This window comes from Drosophila subpulchrella, chromosome 2L (genome assembly GCF_014743375.2).
Source record: "Drosophila subpulchrella strain 33 F10 #4 breed RU33 chromosome 2L, RU_Dsub_v1.1 Primary Assembly, whole genome shotgun sequence".
In the NCBI taxonomy this organism is placed as follows: Eukaryota; Metazoa; Arthropoda; class Insecta; order Diptera; family Drosophilidae; genus Drosophila; species Drosophila subpulchrella.
In genome coordinates, this window is record NC_050610.1 from 18457541 (window position 1) to 18484446 (window position 26906).

Genomic DNA, 26906 nt, shown 5'->3' on the forward strand with positions numbered 1-26906 from the left:
CTTTGAGTCCTTTGTAATTTATTATTTTCATTTTGAACAAGTAAACTAGATTTATTTCAGTGGAAATATTTTTAATTCTTTTGAAATTTTTACAAATATTTTTCTATGTGCACAATGGGGTTGTTGCACACATCTGTGTGTTTAAAAAAATGCAGAATATAGCACCAAGGTTAAATATTTGCATTTGTTCCCTGCCGCGTGAATTTGCACCCGTGTATAATTGTCGTTTATTTTATGGAATCGACTGTGTGTGCCACATTTCAAAGCCCAAAAGCCTCGAACGCTAATTAAATTGAGTCGCAATCCGCCGCATAAATGGGTAAATGGGGACGAGAATTAATTGGAAGCATTTCCAATCCGCTAAAACAATAACAGCGTGGTGTAAATGTTTTAAAGCGTCCCAAGTGGGGATAAATACGGCAATTGGAACACCTAAATAAATACCAGATGCGAGAACAATGCCCTAGGGAAGATGTTAGTCCCGGATTGTGTGGTTATCGATTGAAAAAAGGTGTGTCCACGGGGGAAATTTAAAATAAACAGTGAAATGGCAATGAGTAAATTTGTTGAGGAAATATTATTGTAGTCAGCGCTAAGAATAACATTTAATATTCAACTAAATAATGAAGTAGGGGATTTTCTTGATAAGTAATTTGAATGCGAAATTGTTTTTTGATGTGTCATAATGGAATATTAATTTTGGTCCTGTTTCCTTTTGCATTGTCTCTATTATTTTTTTTAGGATCCATTGAGCAATATTTTTTAAGTTTCTCATTTAGTTATCTGAAGTATATAATATACATTAAAGATGATAACTATATATTTTCCATACAAGTAACTCCCATAAGCTCATAATTTTGGGTATATAACCTATCATTATCTACCTATTATGAACGATTTATCGATTTCCGTTGTCTGGTATTTTCCACTCCTCCAATCTATATCTCCCCTTTTCCCTTTCTCCGTCCTTTCCCTTTGTCCTTCACGTATTTATGCGCAGTCACGTTGTTGCCGTGGCAAATCGTCTTCGTCTCTTCTTTTGTTGTTGCTGCGGCTGCCCTGAATGAATTTTACATTTTTATAGCGCCCGGTCTCGTATGTATAGTACGTTCCTCTTGTTCCTGCATGTGAATTGTGGATCACCCCTCGTGTTCATACATCTGCATTTTTTTTGTGTTCCTACAGATTTGTCACAAGTATTGCCGCACACGCCGCTCCGTTTCCACTTTTTTTTCTGCCATTTGTCGTCACCACCCCCAGCTGCCCACCCCTAACCCCGGAAGGTCTGTCCAATTCCACTCATACACTCAAAAAAGAGGTTCTCAAAACTATGAGATTCATTGCGAAAGAGTACTTATTAAATTAAGGAAGCTATTTTATTCGCAGAGTACAAAATCAATTTTTTCTGAGACAAGGTAACTAAAATGTTATTAATATTTATGATAACAAATTCATTGTCGAGAAAGAGTCCATAAAAAAATAACATACACTAAATAGTACCTGATACTTATCTAAGTTTTTATTTGACCCCCATAAGAATAACAACGTTTTGTATAAAACATATACTGGTTCTAGTTCTTAGAAACATTTTTGAAAATATAACATATACTGGTTCTGTTTGCAAAACTATTGTATATTGTATCTATCATATTCATATTTTTTAGATATTATTAACAACTTAAAATAAAGTATTTATTTTGAATTACAAAAAAAAATGTTATTTCAAAGCAAAAAATAAAAATTGGTTTTGTAATTGACAATATGTTTATTACTTATTTTTTTGAGTGCATACCTGCTTTTGTGAAATAAAAAGGATACGATGCGCGAGCGCACACACATAAATATCCCTGGCACACACACTCGCAGACGATGCCGGAACTGTTGTCAAAGGAGGAAGTGGATGGCCGCAACGGGAGGAAAATGGGGTGGGGGGAGGGCTGGTACTCCGAGCGGGACTCATTCAGCGGACGGAGAAGAACCGCAGCCACCGGCAAAGAGGGCAATCACCCGACCCGAGACATCGGATCACAGACTATGATTCCTGCTTGGGGTTGCAATTCCTATTGATTTTCCATTGTTTTTGTTGCCGCTGCTGCAGTGCGGCAAAAAGTTGCCAGAAGATTTAGGAGCTTCCCCTTTCGGTTAAATGGGAAAGCCCGGTCCCTCAATAAGCTTCTGGTTTTTATTCGCCACCCGCAGCTGTGGCTTCAACTCCAATTTGTTGCAAGTGCCACTTGGCAAAAAAAATAAACTAACCCAATGCATCCCGACATCGCCATTTGACACAGTATGCAGATTAGCAGCTAATGCCCCCCTTGTATTCCTCAGTGCTCTATAGAGATCTCACTGGATTTCGCTCTGCAGCACTCCACTTAAGATTGATTGATTGTCAAGTGGATGAGGGAGTGGGCGGTTGTTTTGACCCTGCTGGTTGCCCTGCCATTCACGAGCAAATGCAATTATTCAGAATGTGAGTTGTCGTAAGCTTATTAGAGTTATAAGCTTAACCCTCGGCGAACTGAAGGATGCCCAGATACTTGATATCCGACAGATACGTTATTTGTACAAGTCATGACAGCTATGATCCATGGGAAAGTGAATTCTAAGCTTCTTACAGTCTCTTAAATATTACATCGTTACAACAGTTGTTAGTCACAATAATATAATTTCTGATTAAATATTTATCAAGCATAGAACTCTGAAGCTTTTTAATTCTTCGTAAAACATTATAAAATCTCCGGCTTGCTGGCGGGGTGTCTGCTTTTAATTGCTGTTGCCAGCTAATAAATTTTAATTGTCCTCAATTAGCCACGGAATGCAGCGGAAAATATGGACAACCCTCGGGTTGCAACTCTTTTATGCGAGGCCTTCGCTTGCATTTAAACTAATTTTTCGCCGCCCTCGGTCGGAAGTTGTTTGCATTTTTATGGGGCCTGAAAATTCCATTAGAAATGACATACTCTGCATTGCCACTCAAACGAAGACAGTGAGGCTCAATTAGGGAAGGCGGGGCACACAAATGCTGCACATTTGGCGAAGGCAAAGCAAATATTTCCAAGTGGCAAGCGGACTGCCCAAGTTGACCCTTCTTTCCCATCGCAGCCTTCACCATCATCATCATGAGCCTCACACATGCTGCTCACATGTGCCCGCCGAGTCGAATGCATTAAGCAGAAATTTCATTCATAAAGATTTCATTCCATCTTGTTTTTGCCCTGTCTCAAAGAGACCACAAGGCGTTGGCCTGGCCCGGCAAAAATAAGTGCAAGAAGACCCCGAACCGAACAAGATTTATTGCACAGGGGCGTAGGTAGCGCCTTTTCGAGAGGGTGATAAAAACCAGATGTGGTAAAGTTATAAAGCAATAGAACAAAAATCTGTAGCCAAGGTTGTTAGCATATACAAACAAATATTTTTCAATAATTAATAATTAAAACTATTCATCCATTTCTGTATAACTAGCAAAAAGATCTATGTAAATTAATAATAATTAAACAATTAAGAAACAAATACCAATAAATAAATAATATTATTTTAAAACAAGGTACAGCCTATAGTTCCCCCTTAAAAATAAAATGTATCTTACAAGCTGACCCCTTTTACCTTAGCCCCTGCTCGGAGCATCTCAAAGGAGGCAGCCTCAAATTAAAATTCGAGCAGCTTCAACAAAAATATAATAAATGAGAAATTGTTTAAATATTTGCCACACACGAATGCCAAGCATGCAAATTCATTGAGCGCTTGAAATTCTCAATTTCACAATTCGTTTTGTTGCAATTCCAGAAATGCAAACATGGGCCATCAAGGAAATTATTATTCTGTACCTCGAAATTTGCAGGAGACGTGCTTTTAAGACCCCAGTTCTTCAGTTCTACTGGGATAGGGTTCAAATAAATTGCTTTTGACTTGTCGCTTGAGTGGAAAATTGCACCAAACGGAAATTGAGGTTAAAATTAATAATCAGAGACCTTTTGCCACGCTGGCTGGCGGTAAATGTGCCGAAAAAAATTAATTGAAAATGCTCTACGCAAAGGAAGTTACCAATTTCGGATCTACCTTTTGTTTTTATCTTTACTTTTCTTACTTTGCATAAGCATTGCTTTGCTTTCAATTCAACCGCAAAGCAATCTCAATCAATCTGAATAGTTATTGACCAGACAGGCGGCCCCCCGTCGCATTTTCTATATCCACCTACCTAAGAGTCCAATATTTCACGTGCTTTTTTCGCTCCTCGCGCCGCCGTCGCCATCGATCAATGAATCTTCGACGGCGGCGCGTTTCGACCGCAATAAGTCAAATACGAGGCCAGCGAGCTTCATTATGTTCAAAAGCCCAACCGCAGAAGGGAGCCAACCTCTTCTCGCCAATAGCAAGAAAAAAGAAATATACTGTAGCAACAAAAACGACAACATCAGCTCGTCTTGGCCCCAAAAGGCAAGAACAATGCAGCGCAGATAAGTCAATTATATTGACTTGGCCAAGAACTCTTCGGGGCTGTCTGTCTGGGGCTTTTAAGGTGGCAACCAGGTTTTTGCTGCTCCTCTCACAATTCCCACAGTCGAAAGTCACCGTCACCGTCGCTTCGTCTTCAGTTTTTTTCGCTTTTGGCCCGAACCAAGGCGATAACATCGACGCTGTCAATGGCAAAATGGCAAGCCGTGGTATAAACTGGCTTAAATATTTTTAAGAAATATTTTAGCGATCTCTTGGATAGCTTTAACGAATTTTAAGTTGGATTTAAATACTAAAATTAAAAATTTTGATATGTTACAACCTTTTGTTCTATTTTTTTAAACATTGAAGTTAATATAAAAATGCCACAGTTCAAGTTACTTCTTTTAAGGATTTTTAGATCAAGCCTTTTTATATTTCATTACCCATTTAAAGATTCATATTTTATTTGACTTTGCAAATTATTGTCTCCTTTTTTTATTAATTTTAAACCACAGTATCTTCATCTTACTGAACTGCCTTTGCCACACTTTGCTCAAAAAAATATCTTCCGACCAGACGGTGTTTTATTATTTTCCCGACTGGCACGTAGATTTATACTCATATTTATTTTTGCCTCTTATTTAATTTTTTCCAAATTATGTAGCATCTTCGGATCGCTTTGAGCTTTCGGTCTTGGGCCTTTTTTGTTTTGGCCGTCCAGAGTGTAGACGCAATTTACTGATTACATTATTGCCCGAAAATTGCTAGATTATAGTTTGCTTGTTGCCTGCAAATTATGGCTGTTATTATTGACTGACAAATTATAGTGATTAGTTTTTCATCTTTTTCAATAAAATGGAAATAATTTGGTGTAGGCAATTTCGCGCTTAATATGTGAGAAAGGTTCGTTGAGGAAGAAGAAAGGAGTGGGCCAAATATTGTGAAATTAAATTTAAGTTAGTTTTGGCAACAAAAGAGATTGTTTGTCCAAGGAAAGGTTGAGTGAGGCACTTAAAAAATGATTTATATTTTTAGCAGGCATTACTTCTATTGCCTTCTATGCTTCTGCCCAGCGCATAACCTAAAGCGCCTTCAAACCCTAGGGAGCTACACACTTCCGAACCTTGCGGCCATTCAGGGCATAAGCATTCCCAAAGAACAAACTGTTTCGAGATAACCCATAGCCCAAGAAGTAGGGAGATCTGCAAAGAGATTACGTGGTATCACAAGGGGCCCAGTGTGGCATAATTGAGGGATTAGTTATCTAATCTCCAACCACACCTACCTAACCTATTTTACTTCTTAGTTTTTGGTAAAGCAGTAAAAGTGTTTAGTGTTTATCCACTGCAGATATTATTTTTATGAAGTAGGTTAATAATCCTTAAAATACTCATAGCGATATCTCAATAATATTTTTATTTAAGCACTTTCCCCAACAATATCTTTTAGATAAAGTATCTCAAAGCCGTCCTTCCTTAATCCTGATACGCAACCTTCGTTATGTTTTTTTCCAACTCATCGCGACAAAGCAAACATGAAAGTGACTAGTGTTTATCCACTGCAGAAATTTTTTGTATCAAGTATGTTAATAATCCTTATAATACTCATAGCCAAATCTCATTAAGATTTTTATTTAAGCACTTTCCCCAGCAATATCTTTTAGATAAAGTATCTCAAAGCAGTCCTTTCTTTATCCTGATACGCATTTGAGTGAATTTCTTTTATTTTACCCTTCGTTATGCTTTTTTCCAGCTCATCGCGACAAAGCAAACATGAAAGCGGAGACTAGGAAACCGGCAAGAAGCTCGCAGTGAAAGCAAAAAGCCGAGGAACAAGTGCAGTCCACATGGCGGCAATCTCTCGGGGATTCTCTCTGAATTTCCCGAGAAATGCCTGAAAATCTGCAAAGCTCAGAGAGTTTCCACACTCTCTCTAGCAAACTCTCTCCCGCTCGGCGGAAAACCAACCCCCCGAGAAAATACAAAACCCAGTGTGCAGAGTCCTGCCAATTTTCCTACTGGGAAACTATGTTGGAGTACTACGAGTTCGTATTTTGCTGATAAGCAGCAGCCGCTGTTTTCCTTTTTCCGCTCGGTGGGCGGGGAAGGGGCAGAACATAATTGTAGCTCCAGACGAGAGAGGGAAAGGGGGAGGGGGGCAAGGATTCGATCGATTTTTCATGCTCCTGCTCCCCAAAAAAGCAGAGCGGGAGCTCGGGCCAAAAAGAAACTGCTGCATACGCACAGGGGCAAAAGAGCCCAGCGGCTTCTCGGGCTGGGGCTCCTCTCTCTCTGTATTGGTGTGTGTTTCACTGGCTGCCTGTGTGTGTGTGTGTGGCGTGTATGTATATGTCTAAGGTGTGTTAACCTCAAATGCTCCATCGCACACACACCAAAGCAAGGATATCAAGTGGAATTGTTTAAAAATCAGCTAACAACAATTTAAAGCTATCTTTGCTTCTCATCACTCACAAAAAATTTGTTAAGGGCAACTCAAAAGTAGTCTACTTTCTTAAATTTTGTAAACCTTTTCGCGATAAACTTATTTTAACTTATTTAATATTTCACATTTTATTTAAATTTTCTTCCTTCAAACCTTATTTCTTATTTCATAAACTTCTTTTTAACTCTTTGCTTACTTTAGGTTTATTGTGCTTTCTCCGGTTTTCTTTTCCGTTTCTTTTTGTTGCAAACTTCAGCTACTAATCCCAGTTATTGATTTTTATCGAGCGCCTGTGTTTTTACTACAATAATCTCTGTTGGGACTTAAACCCCGGTTAACTTTACGTTTTGTTTGAATTTAGTTTCCATCAGCACTTTTGCACGTTGCACACTGACACGAACACATGGATATATCCTTCATATATATATTCCTTTGTGGTATATCTGGTATTTTCTTTGTTAAATTTATTCCATTTAGCCAGCTTTTTTGGGCGATAAAGAATTTTGCATTAGCTTTGCCTAATGGATTTTTCCGAATTTATTTAAACTATTTTCGCTGTGCCCATTTCGCACACACAAACACACATGCACTGAAACACGCGACGCGAGACACGCACACAGACACAGCAAACGTATAGAATTTTTCACTGCGCCTATGTATTCGGGGGGTGGTGGGCGGTACGGTACATCAATGTGTGTGTGTCTCTGTATATCCTTTGGCGCGGACCGAACCGAAATTCAAAAGTCTTGGGACACCGCCGTCGTCGTCGTCCTTCCACGAGCAACTCAATCGACACAATGAGCCCAGAGCATATTGGAAAAGTCCTCACAACTGATGGGAGAGCGCGATGTCTGGGCCAACCGAGTTTTCCACCACCAAAAAAACATGTGAAAGCAGCGCTGCAGAGAGCCAGACTCTCCGTGTTGAGTGAGTGGGCGCAGAGAGCGAGGGAGAAAGTGTAGGAAAACTCTCTATCTGGCTCTCCCCGAATCATATGTTTGCCATCCCATCCAAAACTCTGAGCCTACAGAATCCATCTCCTCCACAACCGCAGTTGGAACTTCCTGACTTCCTACGTTTCGTTTATAGCTAACCTCTGAGCCAACTTTCCCCCCTTTTCGTCCTTTGGCCAATAGGTGTTGCTGTTTATCTGTATTTGTGTAATATCCTGTAGTTTCATGAGTTTCCGTTACACTCTTTACGTGCGTTTTATTTTTTTACACTGTTTGTTGGAGATTTTTTGGGCAAGCGATGCTCGGAGCTGATGAGTTTGCGGCTGGGTTTTTTGTAAACTTTTAAAGGGTTTCGTAGAAAGTTTGGGATAATTTCAGTAGAAGGCTTAAAACATGAGAAGGGCTACTTATTAATTTACAGAAAAATATACAGTGGCCAATTGAGTAGAATTTAATAGTAGCTAAATGAGAAACGTGCATCCGGGGGTCAGAAAAGTTATCAGAGTTTTGAACAAAGTTGAATTTACTTTATATTATTTAAAACTCATTGTGTGGTATAAAACAGAAAAAACAATTCTTTTATGTTTTTAGAGATATCATTAAATTTAAAAACAACTTTTAAAGGCGTTCTGGTTGTTAGCGCTTGATAAATAAATATGTTTATATTCCATTTAACATTCTACAATCTCTAAACCCTTTTTAAGAAGAGTTCCCTAAAGTAATAAAGATAAGCAGCTGCCGTAACCAATCAAATATTATACTCGCTTTGGCAATTTCTAAGTTTTCCCGCCCACTTCCTGGGAACTTCGCGACACACCCAAATTTTGGGAGCCAGCATTAAAATAAACCCAAGTGGAATAAATCAAAACTGCAAGAGGCAACTGCAGGGCAAGAGTCATAAATACTCATTTTGCATGAATGAGAAAATAAAATGAAATTTGCATTTGACTGCACACGACGACGACTAAAATTATTTGCCAGCAATATACGGTTATTTAAGGTTGAACCCGACAGTTATGCACACAATAAACGCCCTGAAGTTTGCAAAGAACGCAACAGGAAGTTGGCCAAAAAAATACAAAAAACTTAAGAAAAAGGAAGGAAGCACGCAAAATGCGCGCCATATGATCGCGGGCTAAAAAAGAGGGGAAAAATGGGAACACGCCAAGTGGGAAGGGCAGGAAAAACGAAGAAAAACCCCACGAAAACTGCCTTTTTGGTCTTAGAGAGTCTGCGTTGTTTACAACTCACACACACTGCGACAATTTTACAAACACTACGAGGTCTTCAAGTTGCCGTTACGCGCTTCCAACTGGAATTCAATTGCGAAAACAAAAGACGGAGCTACAATTTCAAAACACACCGAACGGCAAAGCCAGCGAACAGAGAGTGCAACCTTTGAGATACTATATCCAACGGATACCATATCGGAACGCAACGGAAACGGAACACAGCCCCTACCAACCAAAATTCAAAAAAAAAAGAAAGAAAGAAAGGAAACGAGAGAGAAGGCACGAGAGAGCCAGAAAGAGAGGGGGTGCACAGTATTGCAGACTTTTGGCGAATGCAATTCTTCAGGGGGGAAAGAATGGGCCAAAAGAAACCCCAGATTAGGTAGCCCCCACGAATTTCTGTAATTAAGCAGCCAGTAATGCATGAAAGGGGGTGGCTGTAAAAGTGTGGAAAATGGGCGGGAAAACTAAGGGAAAAGGGCCAAAAAGGCAGCACAGGCAAGGCAGTTTTAATTTCAAATTCAGAAAGAAGGCCAATTAATTAAGCAGGAGAGTCGGATTTAAAACGGCTGCTGGAAAAGCCCGAAAAGATGGGGAGGCGATGATGATGATGGTGATTTTGTTGACGATGCCGTTGACAGGTGGCTCAGGTGGCTGGAAAAGGGGGCTAAAATGTTAAAAAGGGGTTTAAGCTTTAGCGGTTTGATCTCGTACACGAAAAGTGCGTTAAAAGTTCTGAGGCAATTGCTTTTGGGACTTGGTTTCAATAGAAACCCAAAAAAATGTTTGACAGTTCTACAAAAAAAATCAGAAAACAAAGTTTGGTAATAAAAGTTAATTTATTAAAATGTTTGTAAATTCTTTAACAATACTCTTTTAAAACTTTTTGAATTAAATACTCTTACCAAGTAAGTATTTAAATTTAAAGGACCAGCAATATTCCCAACGGATTAGCCTCGATTTCTGGTCATAAGTCCCCGTCTAGACACTCTTATATTTATTTTAGCCAAAAAACTTTTGCTGGCCGCACTCGACATAATACACTTTTCCAAAAACGGAACTTGTTGGTGTGGAATCCATCAACTTTTAATTTTCTTTCGATTTTTTCGCAATTTATTTGTATTCATATTTGGAGGCGCTTCGCATTCGCTGAATATTTTCAACAAATTTCATATTCATAGCGCGTTGTGGTGTTTTTTATTAGAACGATGGCAAGCAAAACAAACAAAAAATCTAACCGAAAATGTTTACATTGACGGTGGCTTCATACCATCATCATGGGACTTTTTCAACCGCTCTTGTTGACTGTTGGAAGATACTTTTTGCGTTCTTTGGGCATAATTTCGCTCATTAAAATTCCATAAAACGAGGCGAGAAGCGGCAACGGCATATAATTGCTTTTCACTGCTGATTGCATCGCATGTTCGATAAGAATCGATTGGATTGTATCGGATTGGTTGCGAACCGCAACTCACCTCGCGCCAATTAAAATATTAAAAGGTTCTCAAGTTGTCTCGTGTCTCGGGGGTTCTGAGAGGTACTTTCCTCCCCAGCTCTGCACTTCCTCTGCTTGCTGTCCCAACATTTGGCCACACATTGCAGGCACATGTTTGCTTTATGAGTTATTCCCCCTGGAAATTCTTGAAAAACAAAGATGAGCATATGGGCAGGCAAAAGTGAGACGCCCTCGCCCTCATAAAAGGTTCAATTTCGTTTGGATCAGTTGACCTCTCGACGGGAATGGGAAGTGAACTGGGGATTGTAGAATGACAAAGGCCACGCATGCGCACACGCTTATTCTTTTTTTTTAATTTTTATTGTTTTGACTTTATCAGAAAGTGCTTAATCCCGCTCATCCATATGGGAAACATGTCCGGGTTTGTAATGATGATGACATTATTGGCTGCGACCGACCAGCATCTTTTTTTTTGTGCGGTTGCGGCTTTAAATATAATTATAGGGTCTGGGATCAGGAACCCCGAAAACAAAACTCAAGCCCAATGATCAATGCCGCAGTAGTTTGTCTTTCGTCAACATCTGCCACTTCTTTTCTCCGCTCTTTTTAGTGCATTTTTATGTCGCAGCCATTTCAACTCAGTGCGCTTCATTTGCCGCACTGTTGTGACATTTGTTTCATTTGTCAGCGCTTCATTAGTCATCCAAGGACCTGCCCGAACACTCCCCGACACTCGATATGTGTCGATATCAATGAATTTGTCACTAATTTATGTTCTTTCAACGACACCTTAGGGGAGAAGCTATTAGAACGCGTGGGATACTAAATGAAAATGTATGGAAATACTAGTAAAGCGAGTAATGAGGGCGAAAATAAGCAAAGGATGTATTTTAACATTGCAGATAAAACTTTTTAGTTCGAAAAATACCTTAAAAGTGAGTGGCAAATCGGAGTTTCCGATTAGGTTTCTGTTATTATCATTACGTTTAGAAAATATTTCCATATGCCACATTGTGTAATATTTTTTATCCCCACTCATAAATTTAATTATTCATTTTACACCAACTTTTGCTTGCAGCTCACTTGTCATTCTGTGTGGCTTCAGCATTTCAACTTTGCATTAAAACATTTATCTTCATTCTGCGAAAACAACTCACAGCCGCATTATCCCCCACATTTTTGGATCGCCCATGACGTCTGGCCGTGTTACCAGTTCAGACACATTTCTGACCAACCCAACGACGGCGTCTGACGTGGCCTGTATCTCGTCTCATCGCTAAGGACCTCGCTCAGCACCCAGAAAAGCCGGCAGGAAGGCCAGAACCGTCATCAGCTGTACACTCCACGCCGAGCAAACAACCGGGGAAGGACCTACAACCACTCAAAGGAGCGAAAAAAAGGCGGGAGACAGTGATGCCAAAGGGCAGGGCACGGAAAGTCGCTCAATCAGTCGTATAAACAGCTAAAAATAGTGTGAAGATAAAAGGGTTTCTAAGCAAATAAGATCTATCAGAACATTTGTCCTATGAATGGGGACTAAGATATTATATGGTGAATATCAATAGAGCAGAATAATGTATGTACCGCAACTTGTATCTTATATAATAGGGACTAAAATATTAAATGGTGAATATCTATATAGCAGATGAATGTATTTACTGGGAATTAAAAAAATATTGTTAAAAATAGGTATTCGAAATTATATGATATTATAAACGATGACTTGTAATGCATTTTTTTCAGATTTGGTAAATATTAAAAAAAAGAGCTATACAAATTCTACCGGCACTGGCTCAGATCACGCAGACATCCTGCTGTTTCCACAACACTGTGGCCCATTCCTGTGGCTTAACACTCGTCCCGAGTCACGTACATGTCCTGCAATTTCCTCACACCAAGGCTTTTTCTACTGACATGACCAGGACTTTGAGTTCGGGGTCTCAAAAGAGAACCTCGGTGTTTGGTCCTTTGGCCATAATTTTGGTAGCCGTTTCGCTCAAGTGTCGCAATTTGATGACACATTTTGTTAATGCCAAACTCGTTACTTATCTATATAAAATCCACTGTAGAGTATTTTATTCGATTGTTTATGGGTTCTAAAGCTTCCGGTTGTGGTTCCCTCATTAGCTGTCAAAGTGTTATCCCAAATAGAAACCTATTGAAAAACTCTTAGAAGAAGTGGCAGCTTAAATCGATGAAATGTTCAGAAACCTTAAGAAAAGTAAAAAAGCTAGTGTCAAGAATATTACATTCGCTTTAAGGATTGTTTATATTTAGCTACTTTAATCAGTTTTTAATGTCGTAAATAAAACTACAGTTTTTCGTGCATTTGGTTATTCAAAAATCTTTAATAAATTCTTATTATAGAATTCGAAACAGATTAAATAGAAGGAAACACTCGTACAATTTTCAGTTCGGGAAAATTAACGCCATAAAATTAGGATTTTAATGAATTTGTTTAAGTGAAAAGTAAGCATGTGGAGCATAAAACCAGTTTTTATTCTCCTAATTTCGCGGAGAGTAACGACAAGTGCGCCCCATGAGTCATTACTTCCCACTTTTGGGGCAAATAAAAATATCATAAAATTGGAGGAACTGTCTTTTCTCAAGCTGAGTTCAAGGTTTGCACTCTGTCCCTCCTCCTTCACATTTTCCCCCTATTTTCCAGCTTGTCTGTTAAATTTTGCGCAAATGCCAAAGTTTACACGCATCAGCAGAAGCTTCTGCACAGGAAGCAAGGGATATAAAAACGGGTGAGAAAAACTTTAAAGAAATCCAGATAAGAGCAATGCAATATCTAAAGTTTTCGCTGCCAATTTTTTTTTGGGTTTTTTATTCCCCCGGACTTTTCCCCTACGCTGTGAGCGCATTAAGCAATTTTTCAAAGCACTTTCCACAGACTTTCAGGGGCAACACCCAGACATTCTCGGTTCTCAAGATGGGTATTTACTTTTGGGGGTCTATTAGGAGTGGCACTAACAAATAACGACAATTGATATGTCTGGCATTGATGAAGGAACCAGCTAGCTGCTGAGTAGAATTTTGGAAATGTGCAAATAAAATTATAATCACAAAACGCCTTTTGTCTCCGGCAACTTTGTTAATTAAAACTCAATAGCGCGCACTGCGAATGCCTGCGGGAAAATGGGGAAAACAAATTGCGAGCAACATGCTCGGGGAAAATTATATCAATGCACAATGCAAAACTAATTTGGCAACTTGGCAGCAGGCTCAGCCGACTGAACTGTGGGCCAAGTGGAATCCCTGGGATCCCGAAGTGTTGTACCCGAGGTTTCCATGGCCTATCGCTAACACTTATCCATGATGCCAGCCCAAATCCAGAGCACAACTAACTCATAAAGTCAAGTGCAACTTTTACAGTTTTCTAGCCTGGCCAAGAAAACAAAATCCATAACCAAACTGCTGCGTTGTGGCAAAACTTTCTTAATAGATTTTTGCTCTGCGATAAACTTTTGCCAATACAACAAAAGCATAAAAAAAAGAGGGAAAGCCAACCAAACAGGAAGAAGTCTTTTCCATTTCCTTCTAACTCAACTCCTAAGGACGAGTCTCTGTCGGTATTCGAATTGTATTGTGGCCATCTTTTTGCTAAATTCAGTTTGGTTGTGGAAATTGATTTTCATCTCTGGCCGGCATCTTGAGTTTGTATTGCGGCTTAGTCAAAGTTTTCCAGAGCTTCGATTGGGATGGGGAAAGTGGAAACAGGATTGGTCCTAATACCAGGCTTATTGTTTACACATCATATTACATTATGGCGCATTACATATAAATGGTAATCAAATTGGTTTTCTTCAAGAGGCAGACACTAAAGAGGGTTGGAAGTGTTGGAATAAAGCTTAAGAAGAAAAATCTAAGATGGGATTTTTATGTCAACTGAGTCGGAATATCTTTGAAGTATACACACAAGTAAATTGTAATTACCTGATGACACTTAAAAGGTCTTAACAATCAGTTAAACAGTTAGCAATCAAGTATAAAACTTAAAAATGAATCTGAGCTGGATGTACAAAATGGAAATTCTCACAAAAAAGGTTTTCAATTTGTTCCTTATTTAGTACTCTATTTTGTTATCCTCTAGTGTTGGCAAGGGACTTGTAAAGCTGGCCTGCTTTTCGCACTCAACACAGCACCTTAAGCCTTCGGCATTCTCACTTCACTGTCATCCAATTTTCAGGGCCCCTTTTTCTTTTGCAGCCCTCCCCCTAACCATAAATCCTTCCCTCTTGTCACAAGTTAATCTTCATTTTCCTGCTGCCTTTCTATTAAAATGCCATGCATCAATGTGACCGACAAGTGAGAGGTAACTGCAAAAACCCGAGGCACTGCCAGTTAGTAGTGGTCTTTTTTTCACAACCCCTCCTGTCAGGGCCTCATAAACTCAATTAGAATGAACGAGCTGGCAAAAGAACTAGCTAAAGTAGGGGCACCCACATGCAGATGCAGATACGAACTGCAGACGCGCAGTTACAGATACATTTTGCTGCTGGACTCCCGTTGAGAAATCCTGGCAAGGTTAATCAACAGAAACACAACACTCATAATTAGAGGGGAACACGAGATGGGGAAAATACAGAAAAACTAGGGAAATAAACAGGGTTGTCATTTTAGCCATTTTTCAGCCGACTTTAGCTATTTTCAAGGGTGGAAAAGTATAAATAAATATGTATTTAATATTTTTTACATATTTATAAGTACTCTTTATTTTTTATTATTAGTTTAAATAATAATTTGTAAAAGGGCAATACTGCTAACATGTTTGCTTAAAGGGAAAATAATTTTTTTTTTTTAAGTTAGCAAACAATTCATGTCTCATTGTATTTAAAAAAACTTAATATTAAAATATTTTTAGCAAGTAGAAAATAACTTGATTTTCCATTTTTAAATAAAGTTGACATCGCAGAAAACCAGCGGTGGGAATTGCGGTTTGGGATGGGCCTCTTTTGATTAGGCAGGAAGAAGTTTTTTCCCTTAAATTCTTTAGCCCTTTTCCCTGCGTTTTATTTGCGCTCCATTTAATAATTTAATGGCTGCAAATTTGTTGCAATTGCAGGCAATCCTGTGGGAAGTTTCTTTCGCCCTTCGTACAGCCGGAAATGAGTTCTTGATGGCAGTTGCAGAGGCTTTAGAACCAGTACCACCCAGAACCGAAACTTTCAAGTGTCTGGTTCACTCTGCTAATTAAGCATTGTCCACATCCATGCTTTAGTTTTGGTTGCAGCTGCGGTCGACGCATGCAAAAAAGCCCTTTTGGAGTGGACCAAAAAACCCGAAATAAATTAGAGCTGCGACACTTGAGCACGATTCTGCCCCCAAATATTTTTTTTGGGCCAGCTTTTTGCTGTTTTCAATGTCAGACAATGCGCACGTCCTGTTTTGTCTGCTGGTAATTTATGTGTCTGCTTTTCATTTGGTTGCAACAACAGGAGTCCTTCCGCTTCCCCATCGCGTTTTCCCGTTTTTTAAACCATTTTAATTTACTGTCTCGTCTTTTTGCACTTCTGCAATTAGTTTTTGCGGCGGGCCATAAGCCCATTGCAATATTGCTCAATAAATTGTGCATTGATCGTAAACAAATTGAAATGTGTTTTTGTTGGCCATTAGTTCGCTGAATACAATTCGTTGGTCGATTGTCATTCATATTCGGTTTTTCTCTATGGCGTTTTGTTCGCCTAGTTATTGTTAAATGATTTGAATTTCATATTTCCATTATGGGATGGAACAATAAATTTGTTGCATTTATGCTGAATTTTGTTTTTCATATTGAGGGAAATGTTAAACGGTATTAGCCCTTTCAAATACTGTAAATGAAATAACTGTATTAAACCACATGCAACTATATTAAACCAATAGCTGCTGTAATATCATGAACATTTTGTTCAAAATGGTGATTAGACAATGAACAAAATAGTACCTAATTAGGTGTTAAAGAAAGGGAAAACGTATTTATTTTTTATATTTAGAAACAGTTTAGGGTAGCAAAATTTCCAATTCTCAGCTTCCTTCAAAATACTTATTTCATAACTAAAACAAAGAAGAGAAAGGCTTTAAATGAAGTGTAATACAGGAGTGCATACATAAATTATATTTACATTTTGTCCACTTTCCGATTATTTCCTTTCTGAACCCTTTAGGGCTTTCTTAAGTAATTCATTTATTTCGTTTTATTAAGCATTTAATTACACATTCTTTTCCCTTGAAAGCCCTTTCATTTCTTTCGCACACACTTAATACTTTTTGCCCTTCGATATTGATGTTTATTGGAATTGCATAAACTTTCGTCAGTATCAAAAGCCAGGGCTGAAACTTTTAAATGCCAAGGACATGGTTGATGGGTTCTATGTCGAAAGGCCAAAAACCAAAAATCTGTGAAAATGCCAGAGTTAAAGGAAGTCAACTGGCCAATAAAGGAAGGCCAAACAGGAAGGGAACCAGACACAGGAATATCCAAGCAATAACAAGCATTAACTAGGATTGACTTGAACAAGCCACAGACCAACAAAGAGAAGTCCTGGGAAGCAATAAAATTGTTGTCCGAGAGACAAACACAGAAAGGACCTGAGTTCAATATATATGTAAAGTGCAGGGCAAAAACTATTAGCAAAGCTTTTATGCAATCATCCAGAGAGAACATATGGACTCGAGACAAGTGAATTAATTCATAATAACTTTTGGCGGGCAATTTGCCAAAAATTCATCTACAAATAAAAATATACATATTAAACACAAGAGCGACCACTTGCGCGTTGATTGTTTTTCCCCTTCACTTGCTTAAAAGTTTTTCAACCCTCCGCAAATTGAGAAAAGCGCAGGAAAACCCAGGCATAAGCCAAAAGTTTCCACAGCTTATTTTATTCAATCTATATGGAGGGTAGGAGAACGGAGTGCCGGGGATTTATTTAAGTGGATTTAAATGCTTTTTGAGTCCCGAGGAAGATGTCAAAGTTTTACATTTCATTTGTTAACGTGCATAAATTAAAATGCCAAATGCCTTTAATTTCATGGCCAATACAAAATAAAATAAAAAAACAATGGTAGCCACATTATTCATTGAGTTTCTAAGCTTAGTCTTATGTGAGGTTGGATCTGAAATTGCAAAAAAAGTTAAACAGCTGCTGGGATTGAAAGTTCAGAGCGGAAGTTGTCGATGCCAGAATGGGTTCTAAATAATTGAGCAGAGTCTAATTGATTTCCAGTGTAATCGCAGACTAGGAGCTTCCTGAATTTAATATTTCCAGCCCCGCTTTAACTTGAGGGTTGCCAAGCTCAATTTTTCATTTTGGGTGCCGGCCTTTTTCTGGTCAAGTTCATTTGATTATCTAAATGATGGTAATTAAAATTAATTTGCATTCGGCTTCCTTAAAACTCGCAACTCGGCACATTGGCCGTTAAATGGGGAAATTAAAAGTAAATTGAAAGTGAAATTAATTGCAGGCCCGGGTGGTGTTCAAAGTCAAGTGGAGTTCATCAGTGGAGCATATGTATGCTCAAATACAATTACGGGCAAAATAAAACGCATTAAAGATTTAAATATAAATAAAATAAAAATATATTTCAGAATAGGGAAATCTCTTGTAAGAATTTTTTTGGTGTATAGGATAGTCTCTTCTTGAAAATGCACTCTTAAGTAATCCTATAAATTTGACCATATCTGTATGACCGATAAAATACTTATCCCAATTGCAATTAGAGTAGCGGGCAGTAAATATTTAATGAATACACTGCGCCCTTTGTCTTTCGATGGGCAGCAGTACAGTATCTTGGTGCTCCTGCAACTTTTGCCCCATCATTTATCAATTCCATTTCAGTTAGTTCGGATGGTATCATTTTTCTTTGCTCACAGATTTCGCACGCCCATTTTTCCATTCATTTCAGTCAGTCAGCCAGTTAGTTTGTTGGTCAGTAGTCAGTAGTGACTGGGTTTTGGATTTCCGCTGTCTGCGACACTCGACCCGAACCCAAACCCAAACTCAAAACGCTTCAATCACTCAGTTAGTCAGTCGGGCATTCGCTCATTCATTCGGGCATTCGAACAAAGGAGACGCCTCTGGTCAGCCAACTGTTGACATTGCTAAATGAATGAACCCTAGTTAAGTTACAAAATTGCATGAAAAAAGAGGAAAGTACACAGGAAGAGGAAGTTTGCTGGCAGTTCGGGTGAGTTTTGGAATGCCCTTACTGAACAAAAGGGAAATATGATTTTCGATAAGGTATTTCAAAGGATTTTATATTCAATTTAAATATTTTTTTCTATGTTCTTCTGTTTATTGTACTTAAAAATTCAAAAATATTGAACTTCACAAATATAGATAATTTTAAGATTTTAAAATTTGAATTATTGTTTTTAGTGACGTTAATTTAAAGTAAATGTGACTAACATAAAAATATTATAATCATTTACATTGTAAAATATTTTGTGACATTAAGTTTATAAAACCCTGCAAAACAAGGGCTTAAAAAATATATGATTACAACAATACCCTAACTTTCCGTGCTGAAAACTTTTGGGAAATGGAAAAAGATGACAAGCGGACGGGAAAAGAGAAAGATGGCTGAAAGGGACACAACCGAGTGCAAATCAAATGCATTAAGCGCGACGGTAACCGAGAATGCTCGAGTATCAACCTGAAGCTATCTTAACCCTGCAATTCCATTTATCCATTTAGCGTTGAAAAAACTATTTCCCCTCCACCTCATTTTCTTTGTTTTTTTTCTTTGGTTTTTCACCGGCACTTTGCACGTAGCTGCAGTTGGGAACAAAGCTTCGATGGGGCTGCTGCAGCGTATATCCCATAAAAACGAAAATGGCCAAGCAAGTTGGAAATTGCAATTTAATTTCGACCGCAGCCAACACGAACATGGGGACCTGTGGAGAAAATCCTGGCCAAAGGAAACTAATGGAGGAGTTTTCCCGAGGAAATGGTGACCATATTGATGGGTGGGTATGCATTCTAACGACCCCATTTGCCAACCTTTGGCCCCAGTGCCCCAACTTTATTTGTTTGTGCTACGTACTCCCCTCTTTCACATGTGCGTCCCATTTATCACTGAATGGCATTTTAACCACAGGATATTTGATCTTGTGCCATTTGACATAAGTCTTGGCCAGCCAGCTCGCCCTCAGCTTCCAGTTGCATGTTGTGGATACACACTTCCACTGGGGGAGTTCGATGTGTGTTTGCTTTTCCCCTCAAAAAATCAATAAACTGATAAACATATTGCATTATCGCTCGGCATGGGTAAATTGAATCGAATCCCGTGCGGTCAACTTGCGGAATAAAATGGTCAAAGCCAGCAAATTTCAGCGAATGGAAACTAATTTTAAATTAATGGCGAAAGTTAAACAGCCAATCGATTGTGCAAGGCCACTAAATTGGCGGGGAAAATATAAATATTTGCAAATAATAGGCTTTATTTCACGGATTACTCTTCAGAGGAATACATTTGAATCAAGGACAACGACCGACAATTCTTATTTATTATGATTATATTATACGAGCATTTTTTGGTTTCACGTAGTTAGTTATTTGATTTATACGAATACAGACGTATTTTAATGACGTATTTAAATGATAAATGCGGTGACAAAATATTTGTATAACGCTAAGGCATTGTTTAAGCCATATATTTACTTATTTAAATATTTTGACACACTTAAGTGCTTGTTTTGTTAAGTTTCAAGCAGCTCACTTAATTTAACCAGCCCAATTAATATTTCTCCGTATTCAAACTTTCTCAGTTACTTAATTCAATTTAATTTTCCCTCAAATTTGTCTCTTTCAAGATTTGGCAACTCGAGTTAGTTTAATAGAATTAAAGTGAATTAAAGTGAATCTCTCTTCAAGGCTTGTTAGTGAATTCTGGGAAAGGATTGAGGAGCCGGAAAAGCTTGGGAGGCATCTCATTTCAAAGACAAGATTTTACCCATGAATGCTTCACTAGCTTAAATGCCAAGAAAATCAGCGATACATCCCTCAATATATTTTCCTTTGTTATTGGAGGGTTTCCATGTCTTTTGTTTGTTTTCCGTCTGATAAAACAAAGCCAAAAGTTTATTACAGTAAAATATAATGATTATGATGTGGTGCGTAATCAGGGAAAATATCAATGATTCAATTCATGACAAGTGTTTGCTAGTCGAACCCAATTTGTTGCTTGTTTTGACATCATCAGTGGCATTTCGCATCTCATTCCATCCACCCATCAGCATCATTATCGTGGGGCTGCCGCTAGAATTTTTATGAGAAAAGTGGCCCCATAATCATTATGTATGAGTGCCATTTACCCCCCATTTCCACCCCCACCCACAAAATGCTTGAGCAGGCATCCAAGCAAGACTATCATTATCTTTTGCCGCCCATCGAGAATCGAGCACTCCCCACTTTTCTCCCTCATTCAGTACCAGCGAATGTGTAAGCGAAAGGAAAACTATTTTCCTATTTTTTCTCCCCCTGCTCAGCGTTTGATAAAGTAATTTGTCAATAAAATAATGAGGAGCGAAGAGGATCTACAGACTTGGCAAGGAGATATTATTTAAATAATTTAAATTTAATTTTAAATTTCAAGTAATATTTTCCCCAGCTGTTAAAAAAAATAATAAATTCATTGATTCATTCCGCCAATCAAGTTGATTAATCACATTACATGTAAAACATTTCATTAATAATTTTTACATTGACTTCATTCAATCTCCGCCGTTTTTATAATTTAAAAAGCCCTCAGAGAATTTTCGTGCATTAACATTATGCCTCCCCCTGTCATTATAAATTTAAAAAACACATTAAAGCCATGGCCTGTGGCCTGTGGCCAACGTAAACTCTTTGAGGCCCGCATGGTCGGTGTTGTGTGTAAATTAGTGGTAAAGCAAATATTTGCTGCACAAAATAAGCAAATTATATATATTTATGTAGGCACATTAACAATTAATTACAATTGTCGTGCACGAGCGCCCAAAGTTTGATGATGATGATGATAACATGGCACATACGCCTCGTTGAATGCCGCTAATAAAATTTAAATATTGATTTATTTCCCTCGAGCTGCCCCTTGGCCATTTTAATGCCTTGTTCTGGCGGTTATTTTATGGGCTTAGTTAAGGTTGGAGCTGAGAAAAGGCCGGAATGGGAGGAGATTTCGTGTGTAAATCAGCATAAATCCTGTGGTTTAATTTGCTTACCGAATTGGGTCATTAGGGATGATTTTACAATGCCATAAAAAACAGAAAGAAACCTTAACGACTTTGGCAACTAGGTTAGAGCGGGCTTACCACCTCCATCAGGGGAGAAAAATGTGTAAAACTTGTGACTTGAAACGATTAACGTAAAAGTTCTCAGCTGCGATTGAAGAGGAAAATGTTAAGTACTCTCACACATGATCATCAATTAGATTGCCTCCAGTCATAAACAAATTTGCGTACATCATCATTTATCATATGGAACAAAAATGCCTTTCTTTCTTCCGAAAAACCCCCAGCTGTGACCATTGTGTGAGTGGTTTGCTCCATTTAAGTCAGAGAGCCTCATAAACAAAGACTTTTGTATAAATAAATAAAGGAGGAAGTGGAGAGCCTCTTCCCCTAATTGATTTCACAAGAATTAGAGTTATTGAAATAATTTTACTGTGTTTGATGATGATGATAATATTTAATATTTAGGAAGTGCTTTAAGTAGCTGCTTAAAAAAGCCTTTTGGTTTACTTTTTTGTGACTTGTGTCGTTTAGGATAATGATGGCGATGATGTCGGCACTTTTTTCTGACATTCGTTTAAGGAGAAAAAACAGAAACAAGTAGCATAAAAAATGATTTCTTGGTCAGCATTTCCATCATTTATCATTTCACTGGAACACTGGGATTTTCCATCGTTGAAATGTTCTGAGTACCTTTGACTTTACCATTGTTACAAAATGAACATGAATTCTAATTTTGTTTTTCCTGTTTTACCTCACCCTTTTATATTGTTTTTAATATCTATTGGGTTTGATACATTTTTTAATTTAGTTTGACACGGTGATTTTCTATTTTGGTTCCGCATACTTACTTTTTTTTCTAGCATAGAAAGATTAATGCAAGGTGGCCGCATATCATATATCAAAATAGGGATAGGGAAATGGAAAATTATCTTAATGATATTGGGCTTTCCGACAGGCCTCAAGCAAACAAACATTCTATCAATCAAAAAGCAAGCCATTTCATGCGTTGATTTTTCCACCCATGCTTTAGATTATTTTTAATTAATTTGGTTTTTGATTTATTACCCATAAACATATGCTTATCTGTTGCAAATAAATCCATATATCTCTTTAGCATACTATGAATCAGTCATTTATGCTCCAAATGCTTTGCTTAGAAGAATGGGCTTGGCCCAACAAATCGCTAGGATTTCAAACCCATTCCGCACATATTAATTAACAGTCTGGAGAAGTTGGCCATTGTCATAAAATGCTCAGACATGCAAGCAATTTGTATTATGCTTTTGGGTGATTTAGGGGGAGGAGAAGCCTCACCCTGTAGAATTTTATTGCCTGGGTGCGAAGTTTGTTAACCCCCTCGATAGATATAAACCCTTTTTTGGTGGCAGGGAAAGTTTATTTTCTGCCGGAAGTTGTTTTCAAGTCTGGGCTTGGCCGGAATATTCCCCTTCTGACTCATTCTCCATTCTGGCGCTTCTCTAGACCATTTGTTTTCGAGGTGGCAAGGCGCAGAGATTAGCAGATTTATACGCAGATTTTGCACTTGTTAAATGCTTGGTTTAGGCGTTTGCGTTTTCCCTATCTCTTAACTAAGTTTGTGCGAAAACGATTTGGATTTTAATTAAATTTCGTCGCATTCATCGTGGGTTTTCGTTAATTGAATTATGGTTATTTAATTTCAATGAGTTTAACCTAGTTTAATTATGTTTTTTAAATTTATTTTAAATTTTTTGTAAGTATTTTTCTGTCATAAAATGTAAATTTAACATTTTATAAGAATATCACCACCTTAACCTATTTTCTTCTATTCAATTAATTCCACTCAACTTTATCCATCTTTATAAATTACTTTAAAATCTCGAATTCAACGCTTTCTACTTTCCCATGATATTTTCTACTGATTAATCCGATACCCCGATAATATTTGACCGATTTTAATTTGTAATTTTTTAATCATTTTCAGCCGAGATAAAGTTCACATTTATCCATTACCCAAAGACTCTTAACAAAAATTGTTTTTGATACGCTTCGATCCGTCATTATCAAAGGAGGCTGCACCCCGACATACACAAACTTATCGAACAACTATAGATCATGGGCTTAATGGCAGCTTCAAGATATCGAAGAAATTGAACGGAATTTGAAAATATTTATCATGCTGTATTAATCAATTTCATATGCCTCAAAAACAGGGGATTGGGGTCGGGATCGGGTCGGGCAACGGGGATTGTCTAATAAAAAGCTGTCTCGCATTTGATAAACGCGACCGATAACAAAACGACACACGGAAGGTTTGCAGCACCCGCACGAGATGAGTTCAAAACAGACCAAAAAAATAAAAATAAAATATGTGGCAGGGGCAGTGGTGGCAACTTCAGCGGCTTCTTTGCCTTTTTTTCTATTATTTTCTTGGCCAAACATTTCGGTTAGGCACGCTAACCCAACGAACCCGAAATGTGCGGGGAAACGGGGCCAAACCCAAATAAAAAGGAAAAGAAAGAAAACGGAGGTCCGAAAAATTTCAAAAAGTCATCATCAACCATTAGCGACGTCATCGATTCAATTCGTCGGGGTCGATGTCGTGGCTGGTGCACCTAATTAATTGTTAATTAATTAACATAGATAGAATGTGCCTTGTGTGTTTGGCAATGGCCGAAGCCAAACATTTTCACGGCTGCTGCTGTTTTTGTCATAATTTTCATGTCGGTTTTTTGGAACGCATGCAACACGCACTGGCGCCAAAAAAAAACCTAACAAAATGTCGAACAAAACGCAGCGAAACAAAAAACAAAAAACGAAAAACATTTGCGTGTGCCGTCTTTTGTTTTGGGCCTAAAAAAGCGTCATCGATAGCGAATGCTGCACGCGACCAAAACAGAAAATTGAATAAAAAACCCACAACGGCAACCAGTTGACCACAACAAAAAACCGCTCCAAAGTGACCTGATCCCATATCAGGGGCCCGCAAATTATTAAGGCTTTATATTTTTTGTGGGTCGACTGGAGTGTTTGGTCAAGTGATGAGCAAATTAGCTGAAATTGAGCTTGTGGCAGGTAAAACAAAAAATGTTTTGGGTGGAAAAAGGGTCGGACAGGTGACTGATGGAAGTGTGTGTCAATATTAACTGTGGTTGAGTTTTTAAGTGATGAGGGAAATCATGAAAATATTTTTTTGATTTGAATAGATGATTATATTTTTACGTCAAGTTGAAAGTGGCATTTCTAATTGATCAATAATTTAGCATTTATTGCTAGAAAATTATATTTTGTTTATATTTCTATCTTAGTACATCTTCACTTATTTTTCAATTAAGATAGATAACTGCAATTAATTTTGTTAAAAATTACTTTCTCACTTCAACATTTCCTCTAACAAACACAGATTGCTCAATGATTACTCTAACACATTTCCTCAATCTCGAAAAATACAAAAACTGTATCATTAAGAGCATTAGTTTCAAAACAATCCACAATAGCACAAAGAATGTGTACATAAAGTCATTGAAGTGCAGGCAACATGAGGAGTATGAGACACGCAACATTCAAATCAAAGCCAAAAACCAGTTACAATCATTATACAGAGAAGAAAATCTAGGTAACTAATTAATATGAAATTAAAAGCTAAAATTGGTCTTTGAACTTGTAACTTAAAATAAATAAAATGAGCGACTTTCCTTAAAAAATACAATATATTTAACATTAATATTTTTAAAACTTTTTGGAATCATAAAGTAGCAAATATTTTTTTGGTGCTCCAAGAGCGTTGGCAATATGTCCATAACTGTAACTGTGACCAAAACTAGACGTCGAAATCCAAAGCTTGTGGCTCCAAGTCATCAGCAGCAACCGCAATGATGTTGATTTCGACGATATCCCACAGATACAGATGTGGCCTAAGATACAGATACATATGTTCGGGTATCTTTTGTGTCCATTCAGGGGGCTGTCCCCTTGTCTATCTAGTTATTATTGAAATTAAATTACCCTTAATTGAATCTGAAATGGTCAATAAAATCGCATGCCGACAACTGTTTTGGTTTGAGCTTTGATAGGTTCCGCCATCGGCAATCCCTCTCGTTGCCTCAATTTGTATTGGTGATTTTCTGTCTTTTTAATTTACATATGCATGGCAAAAATTTCATTTTTGTTTTGTTATCGCTTACAATTTGTTACCCTTTTTCTTGGGGCCACGCTGGTTTATTTAAACAAAATGCAAATTGAATTAATTGTTGTTATTTCTCTTAGATCGGTTATCGCTTAATGTAGCAATTTGTCTTTGTCTGCGATGGTTGGTGATATAAATCTTTGAATTGCGGCATTTTTGGGTTAACTGGATGTGGAGGAGAAGATAAAACAGTTTATTCAAGTTTTTTAACTATCTGCTTAAGCTTTACTAAAGTTATTGAAGTTTGTTGTTTGAAAGTTGAAGAAAAAAAGTGTCCTAACCATATATTTAATTTTTATAAATAGCACAAGTAAAATAATTGATCTTCCAAGGCAATTAATGGCTACTCAAACATTCTAGGAATTTTCCCCTACTTGATATAGTTCCTCTCCCTATCTTGTCGGATCTGTTTTATTTTTATTCGCTTCTCGGGAACTCTTACTCAATAAGTTCTTGAGCTACTTCAAGCACTCCTCATTGCGATGTTTTCCTCGTGGCTTCCCAGAGAAAAACCGATCCTCAAGTTGACCGACCAGTCCGGAACACTTATAACTCTAATTACCTAATTGATCGATCTATTTCTTTGGCCCTCTGTCACACTCTTCGGCTTCGGCTTAGTATCTCCCCATAATTGCCGGACTCGTTAGGCAACTAATTCCACTTCAATTTCCATTTAAGCACTTAAGAGAAGGCACGTTTGGCTTTTCACATGAACAATTGACGGCAAAGTGAAGAAGATCAGTTAAACCCAAAGTGGAAACGCGAAACTGCCAACGCAAATCAAAGCCAAATCAAATCAGCGACAAGTCAAAAGTTAATTAACTGGAAAATGCGCAAAAAGACTGACCGAGAAAGCAGATCAACCTGAGATCTACTCGGTTAAAGACTGATGATCGTGGCGAGTCAAAAGTAAATTACATGCGAACATGAAAGATGCAGATAAAACATGCCAAACAAAATAAAGCCCGGCCAAACAAACAAACAACCGACAAGCAGCAAACAACAACACAGCAATGAC

General features: G+C 38.0%; 1 protein-coding gene across 13 annotated transcripts in view; it reads right to left on the reverse strand.

Annotated features, from left to right (window-relative positions):
- LOC119547457 (neural-cadherin) overlaps positions 1-26906 on the reverse strand; it is a 132114-nt gene that overhangs the window by 98686 nt on the left and 6522 nt on the right. For 3 of the 13 annotated variants that reach the window (XM_037854332.1, XM_037854333.1, XM_037854324.1), the window contains exon 1: positions 7073-7637. The exons of 1 other annotated variant lie outside the window; for it this stretch is intronic. The gene's annotated coding sequence lies outside the window, so the exon portion shown is untranslated. Of the gene's footprint in view, positions 1-7072; positions 7638-26906 lie in introns of those variants that run through there. 9 more of the 13 variants (XM_037854329.1, XM_037854330.1, XM_037854323.1 and 6 more) reach the window with 4 other exon arrangements.